Source organism: Pan troglodytes, chromosome 16 (genome assembly GCF_028858775.2).
Source record: "Pan troglodytes isolate AG18354 chromosome 16, NHGRI_mPanTro3-v2.0_pri, whole genome shotgun sequence".
Classification (NCBI taxonomy): Eukaryota; Metazoa; Chordata; class Mammalia; order Primates; family Hominidae; genus Pan; species Pan troglodytes.
Genome location: NC_072414.2, coordinates 91,728,024 through 91,753,636, shown reverse-complemented (window position 1 = coordinate 91,753,636; position 25,613 = coordinate 91,728,024). Strand labels below are relative to the sequence as shown.

At 36.1% G+C, this 25,613-nt stretch overlaps 1 long non-coding RNA gene across 1 annotated transcript; it reads right to left on the bottom strand.

Moving 5' to 3' along the window:
* Positions 1–11,578: 11,578 nt before the first annotated feature.
* On the bottom strand, positions 11,579–24,818 carry LOC134806990 (uncharacterized). Its single transcript, XR_010151559.1, has 3 exons — positions 20,831–24,818; positions 14,137–14,287; positions 11,579–12,000 (listed from the first exon to the last, which is right to left on the bottom strand). It is a non-coding gene; the product is annotated as an uncharacterized LOC134806990 (long non-coding RNA).
* Between the last annotated feature and the right edge of the window lie 795 nt (positions 24,819–25,613).

Genomic DNA, 25,613 nt, shown 5'->3' with positions numbered 1-25,613 from the left:
CAAAGCTCTAGAGGTACATGGGAATAAGTATTCTTTTATTTTACTAAGCAATGAAAATTCATGGAATTATGTGACTCTCTCAAGGCTTACAAGTAAATATCATAGCCAGGACTTGAACCTTCATCTTCTGTCTCCAAAGTGAGGATTGTTTTCTATTATACCACCCCATTGTCTAATAGGCAGTATTTTGTTAAAACAAAATTAAAAAGAAAAAGAGAAAAATCTTATTGTACATTATTTACGGTACTCCTGCAGAAGAATATTTGAGAGAATGGCTTACGTAAGGAAGAGAACATATTGTCTAGTCTCAATAAAAATTTAATGTTTAAAATTATTGAGCCTATTATTTGCTAAAAAAAAAAAGAAAAATATATAGATACAGTCTTTCCATCACCATTCCAGCCACTAATTCTGATCTCCTTAAATGCCCAGCTTCCTGGGCATTCACTCCTGGAGGCAGCCATGCTCTCTACCCAGGTCTCCACCTTCTAGAGTCGTGTTGGATATTCTCTGTGGTTAGGGTTAATATGCTGGTTGGAATTACCAGGTGTAGATCACATTTTTTGTTTGTTTGTTTTTTGAAAGGCCTATTCTTTTGTTACTTTAAGTTCTGGGATACATGTGCTGAACATGCAGGTTTGTTACATAGGTATACATGTGTCATGGTGGTTTGCTGCACCCATCAACCTGTCATCTAGGTTTTAAGCCCCGCATGCATTAGGTATTTGTCCTAATACTCTCCCTCCTCTTTCCCCCGACCTCCTGACAGGCCCTGGTGTGTGGTATTCCCTCCCTGTGTCCATGTGTTCTCATTGTTCAACTCCCACTTATGAGTGAGAACATGCGGTGTTTGGTTTTCTGTTCCTGTGTTAGTTTGCTGAGGATGATGGTTTCCAGCTTCATTCATGTCCCTGCAAAGGACATGAACTCATCCTTTTTTATGGCTGCATAGTATTCTGTGGTGTAAATGTACCACATTTTCTTTATCCCATCTATCATTGATGGGATACCCAAAGGACTATAAATCATTCTACTATAAAGACACATGCACATGTATGTTTATTGCAGCACTATTTACAATAGCACATTTTATATAATTATCTGGAAATTGTCCTGGTTCCTGATAGAAGAGGCATTAGCTCCATTCAGTTGGCATCCTGGGTCATAAAGCAATTAAAGAAATTGCTTTGATCTCTAAAGAAATTGTTGCTCAGATTTCTAATTATTGTTATTCTATGTAGAAGTGTCATCCTAACCAAGGTGCATGGAAATCTCTCTCTCACTAACATTGGGAGAAAATGTGCAAGTAATGAGAGGCTTCAAGTAAAGGTGACAGGGGTGCTTTCCAGAGTTATATCTCAAGGGAAGAAAAAGATGTGGCAATTTCTTTGTATCTCTACTAGAGGATCCATTCTTCAAGTCGGTTGAGTAAACCTTTCTTGACTTTGGTTACCAAATGCATTCATCGTAGGTCCTGATTAGTTAGCACTAACGATGTTCTCTTCCTGTGAAGCTGTTTGCAGCCTTGAGGAACACTAGAAAGATTTCCACCTACCGGCTGTACCAAAACTTGGAAGAGGCCTAGAAAATATTCCTTTTCTCTTGTACTTTCAAATGAGAAGACTTAGTTGAAATCTTGAGAATCATGAGCTCAGTGCAGCAAGGAATCATCATGCATTTACACATAGTGCTGCAATTTTCTACTGTTGTTTTTCATCCCTGAGGCTACAGACAATATTCTCTAATTCACAAAGGTCCATTTTATTCACCAGCTTTATTCTACAGAATTGGATCCTGCCTCGTTTTGCCCAACATTTCTGATCAGATCTTGATTTATTTTAAAATCATAAAAAACTTTTTTTCTTCCTAAACATCATAAAATTGTTAGTGAGTAGAAGAATAATTCATGAGATTTTACGATCATGCCACTGTGTTATTCATTATAGTCACCATGATGTAGAATAGAGCTCTTGAATTCATTTCCCCTAACTGTAATTATATATCCTTTTACCAACATTTCCTCAACTCCCCCACCCCCCAACCACCCTAGTCATTGGTAACCACCATCCTACTCTCTACTTCTATGAGATCAACTTTTTCAGATTCTACCTATGAGTGAGATCTTTGTCTTAGTCAGTGATAGTGCAGAGAACAGGCTCAAGCTCCAAGAAGCTCTCTTCGTTAATAAATGTGAGCACCTGCTAAGTCCTTCACCCAAGCCATTGACCTGGGAGTCCAACCTTAATTCCGGCTAAGGTTCACATTTCCCTGAAGTGGCTGGCACTATGCTAGGCCTGCTGATATATCTATGTCAAGCAAGAACTGAAGACAGGCTATGAAAACCACACATCAGTGGAATTCTCTTCTATATCAATTTATGAAAGAGTACACCAAGTTTATAAAGATCATATCCCACCATTGCTCCGGTCAACCCATGTAACCTTTGCTTATATTTCAGACATCCACATCCCCTCCTAGATGAAGGTTAGAGAGAGTGGATTGGAGCATACAGGTCTTCCTCCTGCTTTCCTCTCTTCCATTTTTTCTTCTCTCACCCTTATATTCAACAAATGTCTACTCCCTGCCAGGCATGTGTTCTAAGTACTGGGGATGGAATGGTAAGGACCACAGAAAAATTCTTCGCCCTTCATGGAGCTTACATTCAAGAAATAGAAATAGAAAATAAACAAGTAAATATGTTGAACATCAGGAGATGATAAGTGGCATGGAGAAAAATGAAAGGACTGTAAACGAGGTAGATTTGATCATAGGAAAGCTCCTTGAAGAAGTGTCAATTGAGAGAAAATGTCTACATGTTATGAGGGAGTAAGTGGTTCATAAGCAGCAGAGAGTATCTTCTGGTCGGAGATAAACAGTGATTACAAAAAGTCCCAATATTGGAACAAGCATGGCTCAATGGAGGGAAAGCGAGATGGCCTGTGTGACTAGACTGCAGTAAGTGAGGTTGAGGGATGGGGATGAACTGAGAAGCCAAGAGAGAGCAGATCAGAGAGATTCAGCACTACTGGGGTGATTTGAGTATGAATGGATACAGAGACTAATATAAGTTTTTAAACCATCTCTGTCTGTTGAGAACTAACGGTAGAGAAAAAAAAGGGAGAAATAAGAAGAAAAGATGACAATATTTGCAGGAGTGCATGACAGTGGCTGGTTCCATGGTGGAAACGTGATTGCATCTGGGTTATATATTGAAGGCAGGGAGGAAGGAGATTGCTGATGAGATGAATGTGTAAATGTTGAGTGAGTGTCGATGCTATGTACTGAGATAAGGAAGATTGGAGGTTGAAGTATGGGGGTTCAAGAGTTCTTTTCTGAATGTTTATTAGACATCTGGAGAATCATGTTAAGTACGCAGTTAGATAAAACAATCAGGAGCTCAGGATAGATGTCAGAACTAGACGAATAAATATGGCAATCATCAGCAGAGATGGCACTCGGCATTAGAGGACTGGATTTTTTCAACCAGGAAATATGTTTAGAATTGGAAGAGAAGATGTTCTAGAATTGAGCCCATAAGTACCCAGACTTTCTTGAGAAGAAGGACACGGTGAAGGAGACCAAGAAGACGCAACTAATCAGACGAACTACCTGTACAGTGTGTGTGTCTAAGAAGTCAAAGAAAGAAAGTATTTCAAGAAAGAGATAACCAACAGCATCAAATGCCCTGAAATGGCAAGTAAGACGTACGTAACCTCGACAAAGGTATTTCAGTGGATTTGTGGGGATGAAGGTCTGATTGGAGAGGATGAAAGAGAAAGTGGGGAGAACTTCCACTTAAATACATTTATCTCCCCATCCTCCCAAAACACCAATAAAATGTATGTAATGGAATTTTTTTGGCATAAACTACAAGGACAAAGAGTGTAGAAAAGGAAACAACAGGCAGAAAACCCACATCGACAAAATTTTATAATCTGGTATGGTAGTAACTGACTCAGTAGGCCAGAGAAGGGGAAATGTAACCCTATATTCAGGTTGCCAGAAAGATATAGTTCTATTTACTGCTAAACCCCAAGAAGGCTCAGAAAGTGGAGAACCAGCTTCCTTAGATGGGAGGAGTGTGAAATGGAGCTAAAAACAGGGTTGATTGAAGATCTTTTAAGTAGCTACCAGATACCACACTTTACTTCCCAGCTCGGTGCAAGCAGGCATGGGAGTATTACTCTCTGGAAAGGTTTGACAAGGGGTTAAAAGGCTCTGAACATGGGGATGGCAGACACAGGTGAGAGCAAATGTGCAGTGCCTTACTGACATGGGGAGATTTTAAGTAAAATTCTTGAATGAAGGGTAAGACACTCCTGACCCTGCTTCCTTGTCTGTTTCTCTGCTTTACCTTCACAAAGATGGCTGCCAGGCTTGCATCAGCGCCCTTCCACTGTAAAGCATTCTAAAAAGTTCACCTTCAGTTTTGAGGGTTGTGATCCTATAGCAATAACCCGTTTCCTCTTCTGCATCTTTGATAACCCTCTCATCATTGACATCATCCAATTTTTTCTGCAACCAATGGTGAAACATGTCTCAGGCTGCTTCCTGTATTTGGAAAAGCCCTCCTTCAAATTTAGCTAAAGGACTCTGTCATGTTTACGAAAAAAGAAGAAAAAAAAATCACTTGAAATGAAATGTCCCCATTCCCATCTACTTCCAACCTTAAATTGAATATTATGTCAAACACAAGAGGCCATTAACATGCAAACATTTGTAATCGTCGCTGCTTTACTTCACCCGGTGCATCTTATTGTGTTTTTATGTAATTTGGATGTGATTAAAATGTGTGCAAATATTATCGTAATGTAGCTAAGCAGGTATTTATGTGAAAACATATGGTCCAGTGTAGTGGATATAAGACCTGGTTCAATAACACATGCCTCTAGGTGTTTAATGATATTTGATGGCATAATTTTTTTAAAATCTCAGTTTTCCGAATCATTATCTAGATTCAAGGAGGCAGAGATCCAGATGCTTTACCATATTTTCTGCACCTCATTATTAAATTCACATCTTAACTATTCTTTGTAAGTAAACTGTCATAGAAGACTTTCATAATTAACCAGAGAAAGCTTTATGCCCCCTTTTCAAAGTTTAAATGGGGATCTAAAAACAAAGCAGACCAAATACCTATTCGCTCCAGGCCAATGTAGACATCGATAAAATTAGCCAGTGTTCTGTCAATGATAATCTAAATCATTCTCTCATGCATTTATGCACAATTATATTAGCTTATTATTATACTGTCATAAACAATGGTTGTAGTAAGAATCGCCTACCATATGTAGACCTACAATTATGAGTTGTGCATAGACCTTGTCTGGAAGTCAAAAGATAGTATTCACTTTGTTTTATGGAATAATCTTTTCGGTAATTTTGAGAAAGTCATATATTTTTAGTGAACCTTATTCTTGCTTACTGTAAAATAGAATCCTGCTCCTGAGCTCTCTCAAAATCATCATAAAATCAAAGGTGACAATGTGAAAATATATTGTTACTTTTGTTAGTTTATTTCATCTAGTTCACTTATTTGTCACTGCTCTTATTTGCTATTCTTACATGAAAGTCTCATACTTGTCTCTAAGTATACACATCCATTGTCATTCAGATAGAGATGTTGTGAGGACCTTGAATCACTTAATTTAATTAACACTCTTAATTTTTCAGATGAAGAAACGTTGTTCACCCAGAAAATTTAAGTGACAAACCAAGGCCACACCTATAACTGGTGGCAGTCCCCAAACTAAAACTCCAGGCCTCTAGTCTTTTCACTGACATCCATATTCATTTCTCAGAAAATATCACTTACTTTGGGAAGTATTGAAAGAAATGTTGCTAAGATGTAAACACAAAATAAAGTGAGACATAAACGAAAAATAAAACACCGTGTTTAAATATTCAGATGGCCAATGACAGACTGGATTAAGAAAATGTGGCACATATACACCGTGGAATACTATGCAGCCATAAAAAAGGATGAGTTCATGTCCTTTGTAGGGACATGGATGAAGCTGGAAACCATCATTCTCAGCAAACTATCGCAAGGACAGAAAACCAAACACCGAATGTTCTCACTCATAGGTGGGAACTGAACAATGAGAACAATTGGACACAGGGTGGGGAACATCACACACTGGGGCCTGTCGTGGGGTCAGGGGAGCGGGGAGGGATAGCATTAGGAGATATACCTAATGTAAATGATGAGTTAACGGGTACAGCACACCATCATGGCACATGTATACATATGTAACAAACCTGCACGTTGTACACATGTACCCTAAAACTTAGAGTATAATAATAATTAAAATAAATAAATATTCAGATGGCATATAATATGCCCTGATGAGACCAGCTCGGTCAGGGATATCCTAACCCCGGGGCGCTAGAGGAATTAAAGACACACACACACACAGAAATATAGACATGTGAAGTGGGAAATCAAGGGTCTCACAGCCTTCAGAGCTGAGACCCCCAAACAGAGATTTACCCACATATTTATTAACAGCAAACCAGTCATTAGCATTGTTTCTATAGATATTAAATTAACTAAAAGTATCCCTTATGGGAAACGAAGGGATGGGCCGAATGAACACGCCCTTAAAACACAGATCGCTCATCTTTTGTTTGTGGCTTAAGAATGCCTTTAAGCAGTTTTCTACCCTGGGCAGGCCAGGTGGTCCCTGCCCTCATTCCCGTAAACCCACAACCTTCCAGCTTGGGAGTTAGGGCCATTGTGGACATATCACAGTGCTGCAGACATTTTTTTATGGCCAGTTTTGGGGCCAGTTTATGGACAGATTTTGGGGAGCTGGCTCCCAACAATGCCCCAACTAAGATATTAGAAAAATCTAAAGTGAAGATTTTCTCCTAAATATACTTTTACACAAGGTTTATATATATATACAAATACATATATATATGCATGTAGATATATTCAGTATAATTCTAAAGTCATAAAACTGATAAAACAATTTAATTCTAAAACAGCCTCTTTATGAATTCTTTGTATACATGTTTGGTGACAACATTAAAATAATATTTAATAATTTAAAGAGTACTCAGAAAGTACACAGATTTTCCACCTTATTTGGCATGATCTGCAGCGCTGAAGATTACCAGCAGCTACAATATGGAGAGACAAATGCTTCAGCTGTTTGTTGTTCATTTCCTCCTCTTTGATGTAAAATATCCAGGGAGCCCAGAACACTATTTTTTTTTAAATTTTTATTTTACGAATCACAAACGCTCTGTTAGGACCTTGCTTACAATGATTTAACATGCAGTGTCAGGTTTTAATGCTTTCAGCAATTTAGCATCTGCCTTTATTAATTCCAAGTTCCAAAAGCATATCTCAACCATCCACATCCTCATCTTCTGGAGTTCAGTATATAATGCCAGGAAAAAGTAAAAACAAAACAAAACAAAACAGAAAAAACTTTCAACATGGACGTAGAGAAAAGGAAATATTCCTAATGTTCATTTGGAGAAACCTATAACCAGGGCACTTACTTCCACGTCCTGAAGACATTCAGGAGCCAGACAGATACTTTAGCTGCCTGATGTTTGACTAACTGTATCCTTCGAAGAGACTGTAAAATTGCATTTAAGTCTGACATCCTCCCAGCTAAAGCGCTGAGTTTATCAAGTAAACAAAAATAAATCAATTACATTTTCACAAAATTACTGAGTGCTTCTGGGTGGTGAGTGGAGGAATCAGAATGAGGCTTTTCCCCCATTTCATAGAAAATCTAAGATAATGTCGAATAAAAACTATGGACTGCAATTTTTCCAAATAATGCCGAGGAAACAAACTAGATCGCATTTTTAGTGTAGGCATCCACTTTACTCACTGACGTTTTTGCACGCAAGCTTACTTTGGGGTCAAAAGAAGACACAGAAAAGAGAAAAAATAGGAACCAAAACTTAATAGGATAAATGAATCTATCTTTATGTTAACCCTTCTCTGTCCCTAAAATACTTTTTACTATTGCATCCGGCATTCATTCATTCATTCATTCATTTTACTGTTGTTGTTTATCCAGTTATTTTCTTGCAGAATTAACACTTCAGTAGTGCTGAAGATAGCTCTATTGCTGTGTTCCCTTGAGAGCTTCCGCCTGAAATGAATGAACATCAAGGCCAAATTTGGAACTACAGGGACAGTTTTCAGTTTATTCACTTTATATATTGACTGAACCCTGAGTCAAGGTTCCCAGGTCATTCCATCTAAATTTAGCTTACTTGGATATATTTGAACTGGATGAGTTGTCATTTCTTCTGAAGACAAATTCTGACAAGACCATTAGTGATGCATGATATTTTGTGAAAATAAAATTCAAACTGTGAAATCCTCAGTAGCCTCAAGGAGCTGTATTTATAATTATTTTTAATTAAATTTCACAGTCAAGGTATGGAATATAAAATGCATATGGTGCAAATTGTTGCTAGGGAGGTTGGACTGTAGCAGAATGTGTTTTGTTGCATTAATTTTTAATTTTCTCTCACTAATTTCTCATGTGTTTGGAATGTCAGATCAATTTTTTTGTTTGTTTGTTTTTTGTTTTTTGTTTGAGACAGAGTCTCGCTCTGTTCCCAGGCTGGAGTGCAATGGCGCGATCTCAGCTCACTGCGAGCTCCGCCTCCCGGGTTCATGCCATTCTCCCGCCTCAGCCTCCCGAGTAGCTGGGACTACAGGCGCCAGCCACCAGGCCCGGCTAATTTTTTTGTATTTTTAGTAGCGACGGGGTTTCACCGTGTTAGCCAGAGAGATGGTCTCAATCTCCTGACCTCATGATCCGCCCACCTTGGCCTCCTAAAGTGCTGGGATTACAGGCATGAGCCACCGTGCCTGGCCCCAGTTTTTTTTTTAACGTTGTCTCTGACTCTGGTATCCTTCGGTGTTGCTTTTCTCTCCTTAAAAGCTTTTCAGCTTTTCATGGGAAATTTAGCTTCTAGATTATGAAGATTTTTGTTGCTCTGATCCCCTCATATTTAATCCTTTTTATTCTATGTTAGATAACTATGAAATAAAAAAAACAAACGCAGGTTTAACATGAATTTAGTGTTTGTTTTTAACTAACATCTCGTGTAGAACGAGTTTAAAGAAAATTTTCGATAGCATTTCAAAATAAATGTACACCGAACAAACTGTCATGTTAAGGGGAAACAATTTAGAATTTATCATCTTTCTACCTATTGATCAATACCAGGAAGGACTTTAAACGCCTGTAATCCCAGCACTTTGGGAGGATGAGGCCAGTGGATCACCTGAGGTCAGGAGTTTGAGACCAGCCTGACCAACAAGGTGAAACCCCGTCCCTACTAAAAACACAAAAATTAGCTGGATGTGGTGGCAGGCGCCCGTAATTCCAGCTACTCGGGAGGTTGAGGCATGAGAATCGCTTGAACCTGGGAGGTGGAGATTGCAGTGAACCAAGATCGTGTCATTGCACTCCAGCCTGGGCAACAGAGCAAGACTCTGTCACAAACAAACAAACAAACAACAAAAACAACAAAAAACCTTTAACCTCAATTGTAGACTATTCCATAGTTGTGACACTGTATCTATTTAGTACTATCTAGTAATAGACACAATTATTATCATCATCCAGGAGATTTTCTTGTATTGTTTACAAAACAATAAATAACATTTTCATTGTAACTCGACAATTATTTAACATAGTTGTAAACCCAGACGTTAAATGTTTGATACAACAGACATATTTCTTGACCTTACTGCTTATAATATAATGAGATATACAGACTTACAGGCAGATGATTTTAATACTGTGCAGTGAGTGCAAGTATTAGGTAAATATGCACCTGAACTATATTTAGGGAACCAGAAAAGGTTTCTGCAGGAAGGGATGCCTATGCCAAAATTTGAAGACTTGGAAAGGATTAGCAAGAGAAATGGGAGAGGTTGGCTTGAAGACGGAAGATGGGGAAGGGAAAGGGTGTTCTAAATAGAAGGATGAGCCTGAAAAAGGCCTTGATTTTAAAGAAAGCATGTGTTTGCAGAGCTGAACACAGTTCAAGGCAAGATGTCAAGCGGGATACATTAAAGGATGAGTGTGCAAAGATTTGCAGGGTATGGAAAATGAACGGGCTGATGATGAAGCCGTATTAATCAGTTTGGAGTTTAACCTGCTGACAGAGTAGAACTACTGATGGTCGGGGGCCCTTACTAAACAGGGTAATGGCATAAGGTTGACTCTGGCTTCCTTGCTGATAAGGGGTTGAAGGACAAAACAGGGAGAGCAAGAAGACCAGTTAGGAAGTAATAAGTTATCCATGGAAGGAGCATTCACTAATGGAGAATTTTCCCGGATTAAGAGAGAGGGTTAAATTAAGACTTTTATTTTTTTTTGTAAAAAAATTTATTCTGGTAAAATATATACAACAGAAAATTTGCCCTTTTTGCCTTATTAAGGGTACAATTCAGTGGCATTGATTACATTTATAATGTACAATAATCGTCACTATTTCCAAAAGGTTTTAATCATCCCAAACAAGAAACATTTAAGAGACATTTAACACAGGCCTTGGTGACTTATAGGAGATAGAGTGGCAGAAGCAGTAAAAAATGATGTCAAAGGTACTTGTTATTACTTTTGCTATCATGGCTTTCAATTTTTTTATTTAATATTTTCTTGAACTTTCTGTGCTGTCACTGTCAACATTTCAAATCCATGGGTTTTTCTTTTTTTTATTATTATACTTTAAGTTCTAGGGTACATGTGCACAATGTGCAGGTTTGTTACATAGGTATACATGTGCCATGTTGGTGTGCTGCACCCATTAACTCGTCATTTAACATTAGGTATATCTCCTAATGCTATCCCTCCCCACTCCCCCCTCCCCCCACCCCACAACAGGCCCCGGTGTGTGATGTTCCCCTTCCTGTGTCCATGTGTTCTCATTATTCAATTCCCACCTATGAGTGAGAACATGCGGTGTTTGGTTTTTTGTCCTTGTGAAAGTTTGCTGAGAATGATGGTTTCCAGCTTCATCCATGTCCCTACAAAGGACATGAACTCATCATTTTTTATGGCTGCATAGTATTTCATGGTGTATATGTGCCACATTTTCTTGATCCAGTCTATCATTGTTGGACATTTGGGTTGGTTCCAAGTCTTTGCTATTGGGAATAGTGCCACAATAAACAAACATTCATGTGCTTGTGTCTTTATAGCAGCATGATTTGTAATCCTTTGGGTATATACCCAGTAATGGGATGGCTAGGTCAAATGGTATTTCTAGTTCTAGATCCCTGAGGAATCGCCACACTGTCTTCCAAAATGGTTGAACTAGTTTACAGTCCCACCAACAGTGTAAAAGTGTTCCTATTTCTCCACATCCTCTCCAGCACCTGTTGTTTCCTGACTTACTAATGATTGCCATTCTAACTGGTGTGAGATAGTATCTCATTGTGGTTTTGATTTGCATTTCTCTGATGGCCAGTGATGATGAGCATTTTTTCAGTGTCTTTTGGCTGCATAAATGTCTTCTTTTGAGAAGTGTCTGTTCATATCCTTCGCCCACTTTTTGATGGGGTTGTTTTCTTTTTCTTGTAAACTTGTTTGAGTTCATTGTAGATTCTGGATATTAGCCCTTTGTCAGATGAGTAGATTGCAAAAATTTTCTCCCATTCTGTAGGTTGCCTGTTCACTCTGATGGTAGTTTCTTTTGCTGTGCAGAAGCTCTTTAGTTTAATTAGATCCCATTTGTCAATTTTGGCTTTTGTTGCCATTGCTTTTGGTGTTTTAGACAGGAAGTCCTTGCCCATGCCTATGTCCTGAATGGTATTGCCTAGGTTTTCTTCTAGGGTTTTTATGGTTTTAGGTCTAACATTTAAGTCTTTAATCCATCTTGAATTAATTTGATGAACATCGATGCAAAAATCCTCAATAAAATACTGGCAAACCGAATCCAGCAGCACATCAAACAGCTTATCCACCATGATCAAGTGGGCTTCATCCCTGGGATGCAAGGCTGGTTCAACATACGCAAATCAATAAATGTAATCCAGCATATAAACAGAACCAAAGACAAAAACCACATGATTATCTCAATAGATGCACAAAAGGCCTTCGGCAAAATTCAACAGCCCTTCATGCAAAAAACTCTCAATAAATTAGGTATTGATGGGATGTATCTCAAAATAATAAGAGCTATTTATGACAAACCCACAGCCAATATCATATGGAATGGGCAAAAACTAGAAGCATTCCCTTTGAAAACTGGCACAAGACAGGGATGCCCTCTCTCACCACTCCTATTCAACATAGTGTTGGAAGTTCTGGCCAGGGCAATCAGGCAGGAGAAAGAAATAAAGGGTATTCAATTAGGAAAAGAGGAAGTCAAATTGTCCCTGTTTGCAGATGACATGATTGTATATCTAGAAAACCCCATCGTCTCAGCCCAAAATCTCCTTAAGCTGATAACTAACTTCAGCAAAGTCTCAGGATACAAAATCAATGTGCAAAATTCACAAGCATTCTTATACACCAATAACAGAGAAACAGAGAGTCAAATCATGAGTGAACTCCCATTCACAATTACTTCAAAGAGAATAAAATACCTAGGAATCCACCTTACAAGGGGTGTGAAGGACCTCTTCAAGGAGAACTACAAACCACTGCTCAACAGAATAAAAAAGGACACAAACAAATGAAAGGACATTCCATGCTCATGGATAGGAAGAATCAATATCGTGAAAATGGCCATACTGCCCAAGACAATTTATAGATTCAATGCCATCCCCATCAAGCTACCAATGACTTTCTTCACAGAACTGGAAAAAACCACTTTAAAGTTCACATGGAACCAAAAAAGAGCCCACATTGCCAAGTCAATCCTAAGCCAAAAGAACAAAGCTGGAGGCATCATGCTACCTGACTTCAAACTATACTACAAGGCTACAGTAACCAAAACAGCATGGTACTGGTACCAAAACAGAGATATAGACCAATGGAACAGAATAGAGCCCTCAGAAATAATGTCGCATATCTACAACTATCTGATCTTTGACAAACCTGACAAAAACAAGAAATGGGGAAAGAATTCCCTATTTAATAAATGCTGCTGGGAAAACTGGCTAGCCACATGTAGAAAGCTGGAACTGGATCCCTTCCTTACACCTTATACAAATCCATGCATTTTTCAAGTGTCTTTGTAAATCTCCTGTAGATGGATTTGCTTTTTTCTCCACCAATACAACCATAGAGTGTAGTCCATTTATATTTAGGGAAGTATGGATATATTAGAATATATTTCATCATCTTGTATGTGCTTTGATCTTATTTTTGGCTTCTGGATATTTTGTTGGTTTGTTTTTTTTAACTTTCTTACTGGCACAGCAATTTTTTGGAATTTATTTCTCCCATTTTATGTCTTATTTCTGGAGCCTTTTAAAGAGAATATTATTTAGCATATATCTAGCAAGATTCTGCCAGTAAAGAAAGTATTCCCATGTGTGGGTTTTTTTTTCCAGTTTGTTCATTTATTTATTTATTCTTTGAGACAGAATTTCACTCTTGTCACCCAGGTGACTTTATTTATTTGAAAATAAAGTAATATGAGAAGAAATGTAAAGCTCTCTTTCCCATTTTACCCTACTCTTCCCCAAGACCAACTTAATTACTTTTAATGATTGTTCCCTGGAGAAGAGCAACATGTTCAGGCTCATTACTGGCACCTACAATTCTGTTTACAATGGCTTGCATTAGAGAAATAATAATTTTTATTTAGGAAGAAGACTTTTGTTTAATATACTGCCTATATTCTAGTCTCCCTAAGAGAATGGAAAAGGACAGAAAAAAAATTTAAAATATCAGACATAAAAATAAGAACAGACTTCTTTTCTCCTTCTCCTTCTAATAGAAGAGATTGATAATAAGGTAGGAGATTTTCAATTCCAGTCCACCATGGTGAGCCTCAAATTGTCTATGAGATTGTGTACAGTTATTTAAATTAATTAAGGTATTTACCCATTTTAATTGACAAAATTATATATATTGTGTACATTATGTTTTCAAAAATGTATACATTGTGGAATGGCTAAATTGAGCTGATTTAACTTATGCATGACATCACATACTTACTATTTTTTGTGGTGACAACACTTACAATGGACTCTTTTAGCAATTTTCAAGAATGCAGTTGACCCTCGAACAGCATGGGTTTGAATTGTGCAGGCGCTTTACACACAGATTTCCTTCCACCTCTGCCTGCCCTGAGACATCAAGACCAACACCTCCTCTTCCTCTTCCTCTTCAGCCTAATCAACATGAAGATAATGAGGATGAAGACCTTTATGATGATTTACTTCCACTTAATAGCAAATATATTTTCTTTACCTTATGATTTTCTTAATAACATTTTCTTCTTTTTCTCTAGCTTACTTTATTGTAAGAATACTGTATATACTGTATATAATACATACAACATACAAAATATGTGTTCATCGACCACTTATGTTATTGGAAAGGCTTCTTGTCAACAGTAGGCAATTAGCAGTTAAGTGTGGAGAGAGTCAAAAATTATATTTGGGTTTTCAGCTGCGTGGATGGCTAGCACCTCCAACGCTTATATTGTTTGAGCGTCAACTGTACATTGTTATTAACTGTTAATTGTGCACAGTCCTTTCCAAGAGCTGTGAAACTTTACTTATCTAAAAACACTTAGCCATGTATTTGACCAACTGAGCTTGGAATACGCTACTTCTTCCCCAACCCATTGCTCTTGTCTAGGAGTACTTTATTGTCTATAAAACAGTATCCTATAATGGTAGGCAATTCTAAGACATAGTTCTAGCCATATTCGTTTGAAATCTTAAATTGTCTCCCTTTGTCTATAGAGAATTTTTAAACTTAAATGCATACAAGGGGAAAACTTGTAATATAAATGGATTATTTTGGACCAGATATATAGGAAGAACTGTCCAATATCAAGAAAGAATGCTCCAATTAATATTCAAATTCATATTAAAGTAGAAAAGCACTCACCTATCCCTGTGCATGTACGTGTTTGCATGTGCTGAATCTGAGCTTAGTTCCTCCCAGTGACTCCATTTGTGAAGATGTTGTATAGAGTTATCCAATCACTCATTTGTTTGTTATACACAATCGTCATGATCTTCATGACTTAGCTCTGTGCACTCTGCCTAGACTATTTTTTTTTCCATTCTTTTCTGTGCTCCAACCATAATGTATAGGGGGCAATTGTGCTATTCTAAATATATAACTTAATCTATGCCTCTGTGAATTTGCTTCTGAATTCTCCTTGTCATGAATATCCTTTCTCGCCTTGTCTTTTTTTCCTGTCTTGAAAATCTGTTATTATTTTACTTATATGGCAAAGTCTCCTATACGCAGTTTTCCCCAATTCTTCCACCACAACCCTCAAAATGCTACTTATTTACTCCTCTTTGCAGGGGATTCTGTGCATGAATCTGTGTTATCATACTACATTCTAGTTTATGGTTTGTATTTGAATATTGGTATCTTCCAGCGACTTGTGTACGAAGGAACGTGCCAAATCTTTGAAACCCTAGGAACAATAAAAATGCTCAGCATACAGTAGGTATTTAACAAGTGAATCAGGAAGAGGGAATAAAGGAAAAAAGGAAGAGAGAGTAAGTGAGAGGGGGTTGGTTGGGGAATACATAGGTGCTGACTTATTACCTTAGATAAGTTATTACCTCCCTTCTTTTCAGTTTTTTGGAGGAAAAGTAATACCTATCTGGCAGGTTTGTTCTAAGATTCAAAAGAAAAGTAAAAAGAAAACACTGGAAATGGCCAGATATCTTGCTTCACTATTTAAAACTTTAACCTTCATTTACTATTCAATGTGTAAGCAAAAAATAGAGTGCTTTGTGATGGGGCCAGTTAATGTAACAGACCTGAACTAGTGCCAATAATGAGTTTTATGTTCCCGCTGTGTTGACCAGATTTCATGCATAAAAACCTTATGAGGCACAGGCAGCTAATCTTAAAATGCATTTTATTGATGCTTTTAAGTAAGAAAAACATAAGATTCATACTAGTTAAAATATATAAAGACCCAAGTGGTATTAAAATTGAAGTTCAGGCTGGGCACGGTGGCTCACGCCTGAAATCCCAGCACTTTGGGAGGCCAAGGTGGGCAGATAATGAGGTCAGGAGTTCGAGACCAGCCTGGCCAACATAGTGAAACCCCATCTCTACTGAAAATACAAAAATTATCCAGACATGGTGGCGCAGGCCTGTAGTCTCAGCTACTCAGGAGGCTGAGGCAAGAGAATCACTTGAACCCGGGAGGTGGAGCTTGCAGTGAGCTGAGATAGCACCACTGCACTCCAGCCTGGGCAACAGAGTGAGACTCCATCTCAAAAAAAGAAAAAAAAATGAAGTTCAATGTAAAAATAGCCTTAACATTTCCGTAGGTTAAGTTAAACTTTGTGTACAAAAATTTAAAAAAAGAAAGATTTCTACTGAACTTTGAACTAACTAGAATACATATCAGGTAAAATAAAAACTTTCTGGGTTCATCATTGTTATGGATATTTGATTATCTAGAGAACAACTATTTTGTGAATGAAAATAAATAGGAATATTTTATTTTATCCTAGTAGAGTTAATCTAGAGAGTTCATTCATTGCTTCAGAACAATTTCACAAACTTAATTTATCATATATTTCAAGATTTCCCTAATGAAATATCGATAATAGTTTATACGTGTTCTAATTTCAGCTAGGAGGAGCATCAAATAAATGCACTCAAGTTAGCTTTCAAAACTTCTTGATGACAATTCTGAGGTACCATATAGTAGTACCTCAATTTCTTTAGTCTCACAAAAGGAAAGTGTCACACTGAGGCAGCTTATGCACACTGCACTTTTACAAATCTAGAAACAGCATTCAGCATTTATGAAAGGAAAAATTAAGATTAATCTCCGTATTAGTCTGTTTTCATACTGCTATAAAGAACTGCCTGAGACTGGGCAATTTATAAAGGAAAGAGGTTTAATTGACTCACAGTTCAGCATGACTGCGGAAGCCTCAGGAAACTTACAATTATAACAGAAGGTGAAGGGGAAGCAAGCACCTTCTTCACAGGGTGGCAGGAAGTAGAAGTGCCAAGTGAAGGACAGAGACCCTTATAAAACCATCAGATTTTGTGAGAACTCACTCACTATCACCCCCGTGATTCAATTACCTCCACCTGATCCCTCCCTTGACACATGGGGATTATGGCGATTACAATTCAAGATGAGACCTGAGTGGGGACACAAAGACTAACCATATCAATCTCAATACATTTTTTGCTAAATCTAGGTAGACTTCTCTGCTGAGTGATCATCTATGTAGTACATTATAATCATGAAAGTTCCTGGGCAGTTCAGATATATAAGAGGTATGAGGGTATCTAAAATAATTTTATGACCATAATAAAATCACATTTGGCTTCTGAAGCAATAACTATGGTATGGCATATAGGTTAAATTCTTATAAACCAGGTATATTTAAAATATAGTTATAACCGGCCGGGCACAGTGGCTCATGCCTGTAATCCCAGCACTTTGGGAGGCCGAGGCAGGTGGATCACAAGGTTAGGAGATCAAGACCATCCTGGCTAACACAGTGAAACCCTGTCTCTACTAAAAATACAAAAAATTAGCCAGGCGCGGTGGTGGGCATCTGTAGTCCCAGCTACCCGGGAGGCTAAGGCAGGAGAATGGCATGAACCCGGGAGGCGGAGTATATATGTAGTTATAACCAATGAATAGAATGTAACTAATAAAATTAACTGCAGCAGACTCATCACTTATCTCAGTAAGTGGTACAAAGAAAAAGAGGACTTTCACTTCCATGGACGTAGGCGGTAATCCCAAGACTGGATGACTCTTTGAGAATCAGGCATCTTCCATACTTGTTTTCTCTAACTTTGTCTGAAAATGACTGCTGAGATTCCACTTGACAACCAACATCTTTCCCATCACCATCTCAGAAAATGGATCCTCAAGACTAAAAGATAATCCATGTTTAAATTCCAGTAACATAATGTATTCAAAGTATTTTCTTTGATGAAAATTCACCTTCAAAAATCTATAGTTTTGTTCTCAAGTGTCTATAAAACGGAATCTGCTAGTAGTCCTCAAGATTTTTTTTTTTTCATATTTATCAGCCCACTTGCCTTCCCCTTTGCAAATGACTGTTTAATGCTCAGGACTATGTTCTAGTTATAAGATTTACTCCAAACACTTATTTAATGAATTTTGAAGCAAAAATTTTAATTGTTATTAAAATACTAAAAATATTCTCTCTTTTCTTTTAAAAAGATTTCTCTTTCTCTCAGGCAATCAAACTAAGAAAGTATTTCTAGTACAGAAAAACATCATTCTGGTGAATACTTTATAGCAGTATGTAAAACAGGATGTTCCCACTATTTTTACTGCCACAAGATTCCAAATATTTTAGAGCTTAAGTTTTACAAAAGTTTCAAAGAATCAACCATGAAAATTGCATGGTAGGCTTATTTGCATTATGTATCAGGGAGAATATTTTTAGCTCAGAGTTATTTTAGACATGACTGGGTAAAAATGAACTCTCTTACTATCCCAAGAGTATGCATACATTTCTACAATAAATAACGAAGAATGAAAAAGCATGAAAAATATTACTGCATTTGGAATTAGGTCTTTTCTCCAAGTTCTTTGAAGGGAGGTTAATGTGTAAAAGGGCATCCCTATTCATGGAAATCTGAATGCTGATAAACAATACATAATGCTAGTGATTATCACCTAATTTCAATATTTATTGAAAACTGCCATTTCAGAGCAATCAAAGCACATCATGAATTGTGCTGTTATCTACATGTGTATAAGTTTTCCATAAATATTGAGTTTCAGTCATTATTATTAGTATAATTTATTATTAACTTCTTGGAGACTTGAATCCATATGGAAAATGATTCAAATCTTACACTATCTTCTTTTGTCTCTATTATATTCTTTATACATACGATACAAATAAAGGAATAAGTTATTCAATGAGGCCAGTAAAACGTATTTTATGGAGAGGGCTATTTCTGAGAAAAACTATAAAGTCACGAAACTTGTTTTTGATACCATCACATTTCCACAGTTAGTGTTGTTTCTTGGCAACTTTTGCATCAAAGACAAACAAACACAACTTCCTTTGGAATTTCAGGACCCTTATGTTGTTCTCATAGTGCTCACATTGCACTACAGAGACCCTGATAGACAAAAGGTGCATTCTTTCTCCCAACAGAATTCACCTTTCTAATCAGTGAAAAAACAATATTGCCTGTTCTGTGCCAGACATTATGATAGGAACAGGGTGTATATTACACAAATGATAATCACTTAAATAAGATGTTTGTAACATTCTTTGCCCTATAATAGTTCATAGTCTAATGGAAAAGATGGACAGGTAATTAATGCATACTACAATAAAAATAACATAAAAAATAACATTTATTTTTCAGGAACCCTTTGAAACACTTTACATGTATTAATCCTTACAACACTCCTAGTAGGCACTGTTGATACCCCCATTTTATAAATGAGGAAACTACGATGCAAAGCAATTAAGTGCAAATGGGTTATTGCCAAGGAAGAGGACATCTAACTTGACCTAAATGATTCAGACATTGATTAAGAGAGGCTTTATAGAAGCGATAAGCCTGAATTAAACTTCCAAAATGATTAGGTTTGCAATGATAAAGAAAAAATAACCAGACAGGAACTGTGTTCACAATATACGAAGTATGGAAAAAATAGAAAGGTATCATATCCACATTAAATATATATATTATATATAAATATATATTTACATATATAAATATATATATGGTGGTGCATGCCTATAGAACCAGCTACTCAGAAGACTGAGGCAGGAGGATCTCTTGAGCCCAGGAGGTCAAGGCTGCAGTGAGCTAGGATGGTGCCACTACACTCCCACCTGGGTAAAAGAGTGAGAGCCTGTCTCTAAAAAATTCTTTTAAATTAAAAAAAAAAAAGGAACAAAAGGTGAAAAAGTCACACAGATGTGAGAATACATGCCAGATTTGGAAAGTACCAAGTCAGTATTCAATTTGCCTAGAATTTAAGACTGAATGGGAAGGAAAGGAATGAAGCCAGAGAATTACCAGCCTATGAATGGATCTGTGTGCTCTGCTAAGACGCTTGATTTTACACAGGAATTTTTAAGATATTCAGCAAAAGAATGAATCTCCACCCTATCAACTCTCACAAAATATAATTTATTAGTATCCCTTTTTTTTTGCTATGGCTCTCCTTGTCTGTCTAATACCATTAAAAATAATTGGATGTAGATGAATATTCACTAAAGTATTATTTTTTCAAAGATACTTAAATTTCATTAAGATATATTTGAAGATTACAAAGCCTTCAAGTTTCTAAGACAGATGTTTCTAGACTTATGATGTGGCTATGTCCCAATAAATCCACTGGAAATCAAAAATATCCTAAGTTGAAAATGCATTTAATACCCTGAAAACCCCATTGTAAAACTGAAAAGTTGTAAGTTGAACCATTTTAAGTCCAGATGCTCCTCCACTGAGGATGGAATTATGTCCTGATAAATCCAACATAAAAGTAAAAAAATCCTAATTCAAACCAGGGTAAGTCAGAGATCATCTGCATTGGCATTTCAGGTCACTTGGCAGAATCGTGAGTTGCTTTTGGGCAGAGAAGCCATTTTCTTACTCCTGTGAATAATTCAAATGGTTGGTTACAAGAAAGTTGGGAGAGTAGCACATTAGGGGCCTCTGGATTCAATGTCCAGGTCGTCACTCACCTGTTGCAAGTAATTTAGCTTCTTTTAGCTTCTCTAGTCATCCATTTTCTCAGCAATGGAATGGGTAGGAGGAGAGACAATGAAAAGCAAGGTTATTTCAAATACCTTTTCAAATTCTTACATCTTCATTCTATGACACTAATCTTGACCTATTCAAAAAGCAAGTTCTAATTGCAGAGCGAGATTTCTCTAGAAATATCTTTTACAAAATAGCGTTAACTCTCCAGAAGGGCAACAAATTGATGTGAGCAGCTAAAACTTTTGTATAACCTCCAAACATTTAACAGGAGATATTTTGTTAAATATAGAAAGCAAAATGACAAAACAGTAATGCTTTTCTCCTTAAAAGGGTCATACAATTAAATCTGTAAGAATAGTCTTATGCATATGATTACCTCAATTTCACATTTAAGGAAGCAGAGTCACATAATTGAAACAACTTTTCACACCTCACATATTTCAGCAGTGGTGGGGCCAGACGCTAAACCTCTGTTGTCTAATGGGAAGTCCACTGCTTACTTTACCACAACAGTTGTTCTTATGATGACAGTTAAGGCTTAGCATTATAGACAGTTTCATAAGCAATAGGAATATTTTATTTCAAATAGAGCTAGAAAGACAATAGACATAAAATCAAATGTGTTAATCACTTGAACCACAAAAAGAGAAGCTTGCATTTCCAGCAGTGTGTGAAGTATAAGGTGGAAAATGCAAACCTGTCAATGTGCCCCCATTTCCATAGAACATGTGGTTTAGCAGGATCCCTGGGAGGGAACACACACAGTGACCACAGAAGGAGCTTGCCCTTGGAATATTCCTGTTTATGTGAATTTACAACAAAAGTTGATCTTTCATTGGCATTAAGAAGTTATATAGCCTTCCTGAACCTGCTTTTAAAATAAATGTATCTACAGTAAAATTACCAAATTGTGTTCCTTAGATGTCAAAAAATATCACAAAGGCAGTAAAATAGACTTCTTATGGTCTTAAATATGCTAATGTTAACTTTAAGTCTCCAAGAAGGGGTATAAAGGCTATGAGCAATGCAACATTTCCCAAACTTTTTTGACCAATAAAACTTCCCCTACCAACAACACCTACACCCAAAAAGTATGTAAAGCAAATGAAAAGGCTGATAAAAATAAGGATTTATGTTTTTCCCCAGTAAAATAGAATAATCTAGAGGGACAGTGAGATAAAATTTAAGTTTTCTAAAGAAGATTTAATAACTTGATACCTACAGGGCATTTTAATATAAAAATTTATGTTTGTGCTTCCACTATAGAAATACATAGAGAGTTTTCAATATTTTAATCTTTTGCCAATGTATAGTGATCAGAAGTGGCATCTTGAAATCAAATATGCTTAGTTAATAAGACTATAGCATATATAGCATATATGTAATAATGTGTAGAAAAGTCTGGATGTGTAGAGAAGTTATGGGGGACATAACTGGTAAATGTGAAACAGATTGTGCAGTGATTTATGAACACTACAAAATACTTCTGGTATCCAAATATTGAATAAAATTAGCAAGGAAGTATTATATAACTTTGTTCTTCCTATTTTACTATAATATATTTTAGGAACCATGTTTTCACACTACCACAATCTGGATACATCCAATTGCTGATAATACTGGACATGTTTACACAAAGGATTACAATATTTTATTGCTCAGATGTCCAACTTTAAAGACGGGCATTTTATGAGAAACATGGTATAAAAGGAAAACGCTATAACATAGGATTATCTCTTGTGAAACTTCATGTATGAAATAACACAGCTTCAACATGCGTAAAGCAAGAACTGCATTAACTGTAGAAATGACAAACAGGAAAAGACAGACCCAAAGTGATGTTAAAGACTTTCTTCCCTCTCTAAGGCCATGAAAGATCAAATACACAAAATATTCAAACAGGTAAGGAAAATGTCAATAAAATATTGAATATAATACATACACATAAACATATACACTGAAATGTTTCATTATATTAAAAAGAGACCCTTATTTCAAATGTTATGGGATATTTAAATAAATCAGACAATAAATTTGAAACTAGAAAAAGAACACATGTAATGCTCTTAGGCTTAGAAAATGATACCCAGTGCATGGTGATTTGGCTTGCTGAGTACTTTGCCCTGAAGGACTTTGGAACATCTCTGAAGCAGCCTCAGAACCAAGTTACTCCTTCCTCAAAGATTCGATCAGAGGTCATCTGCTGTAACTTCTTCTACCTGATCCCCTCACATCAAGTATTGCCACCTAGAAATCATGCTCCGCATAGAAGCCAGTGGTATCATAATAAACAGCAATCAACAATCCAGCATTCAGTTCCTTTAGCTCTTCTTTCCATTCTGAATCTCCTTTTATTCATCAGAACACCCACATTTTACTATAGATTTCTGCTCTAATAGATATCAGTTTAATCTTTCTCCCTTCTGCTATTTTCCAGGGTTTGTATTCCTTACATTTGCTTACTTCTTTTTCCACCGAGAAGCTCCTAGTTCCATTTGTAACTAAATTTCTTACCCGAGTCTCTTAACTGCCACTCTATTTCCCACCTTGTGTAATTCTCACCAAAGATTCACCTAACTTGATATGTATTTATGATTTTTTTCTCTTTCTAGGCATCAGACACATGTTATTCACTATCGCACTAAAATTGATACTGTAAAATTTTTACTTTATGTATTATTTCAGGGAATTTTTATAAATTGCAATGACTGGTAGTAACATAACAATGAATATAATTACTATACTTTTCAAGGATTTACAAAATGTATACTCATAGTCTAGGAGTTACATACTTACAGGAATTTAAACTGACAAAGGCACCACCCTCATTTTGAACAACAGCTAAAAGGAAATAACATCTAATGCTTCAGTTATGTGCAGCTCTTAAGTACTCTTCCCATGGTAATTGCCATTGTGAAATTAATAAAACTTATGCAAATGGTGCACCAGTGAAATTAAGAACAGCAGCTAGACTTTGCATCCTTTTTTTCCCCTCTTGATTTTTACTAAGTAACCTCTAAATATTAAGGCAAATTTTCTTGGATATCTTAATTACATAGTTATTTGCACAAATGACTCTGTAAGATTTTTTGACATTTATCTTTCAAGCCAAACTAACGTGGTATTCTTCTCTTACAATTGATTGTCATAAATAATCTGGTCACTGACAATCTGATATATTATTACAAGGAAAAGTAGAAAAAAAGTTATTTAGGTTAATTTGACTTCTGCTCCCCAAATACTTAACTTTAGTCTCTCTTGATGATCTGAGAAACTACAGAAAATTAAAAAGTAAATAGCTAAGTGCTCTTAATACTAATGATGGGGAAAAGGTAAGTAGATACACCAGTGATTAAAAACGCACTAAGATACACTTCAGATGACATCGGTGCGGACATCTATACCAGTGATTACAAACAGGGCATTTTACTTCTTTCCTCGCTTTTATTCTAAAGATTTTCATAAGAAATGTTTGCTGATTTCAACTTACATATTGATAAAGATGTCGCTGACAAGTTGAATAACTCCAAATTATGTTGTAAGAAAATGTTTAAAAAGAGTTAAAAACAAAACACTGTGACTAAATGAAGTTTAGTATTCAGGTTCTAATGATTAGATTGACCACTAACACGACATAACCATAGAGGATCATGGGAAATAAAGATGGGTGATGTTAGGCAATGTGTATGTCCCTACAAAATATTAACAACCTTTTATCACAATAATACAAGTCTCACTATCTAGTAATGGTATTAAGATATTGAAGTAAAACAAATGAATACTTTATTAAATTTAACTTTCTATATTGACTCACATATTTAGTGACCAAAAATAAATTTAGTCACATCTACACTAAAAAGTAGTTTTCTAAGTCACAACTGTCACTTTATAATAACAAATGCAAAAGTAACTGCAGAATAATGATCATTAATTTTCTCAAAACTAAATCACTCACTTTGTATTTAAAATAATAAAATACTTAAGGGGCTTCTTGTCAAGCAATTGTTTTAGCATATCAATAAACACATTATTGTTTATGCACGGAGATAATTTTCTGAGAACTAGGAGTCAAGATTACTTCTAACAAATTAATAATCACTACTAATGTGTTTTATTTATTTTTGTAGAATATTTAATTTTTATGTCATATTTTATTTCTTCATAGCCTTGATAACTGCATTTTTATTATGAATGGCTTCATATTGCATACACTAAAATGTATTTATTATTTAAAATAGAACCACAAATTTTAAAATAACATTTGTTGTATAAGCAATTTCATGAAATAATTCATCAATTATTTTTAGGTTAACACATTCTTTGCAAATATAGCATATACTTAATCAAATTCATTTAAATTCAAGTAACATGCATTTTCTAAACACTGAAGAGGTCAAAGATGATGATGATAAGATTCTTCTCTTAAATAATTTCAGTTTGATAGTATAAATTAACCATATATACAAAATTCTAAAACGAAAGATAAAATGATTGCTATTAACGATAAAAATGATTGTGCGACATCCAGATGAGATGTAGGGAAGATCAATCATTTGAAGTATGACAAGGGTTGGTTGGTAATTAGAAAACTATGTTTAAAACAATGAGAAACAAAAAGTAGAATTTTTTTTAGTTCTAGGAAAAGCAAAAGTTGTACCAAAGTGAAAAGGAAATAATATACTAACTGAAACAAATAATATTTGCTAGTCAAGATTATGCTAAAATTGATTTATTGAATCACTTGAATATTGTTTAACCTTATCA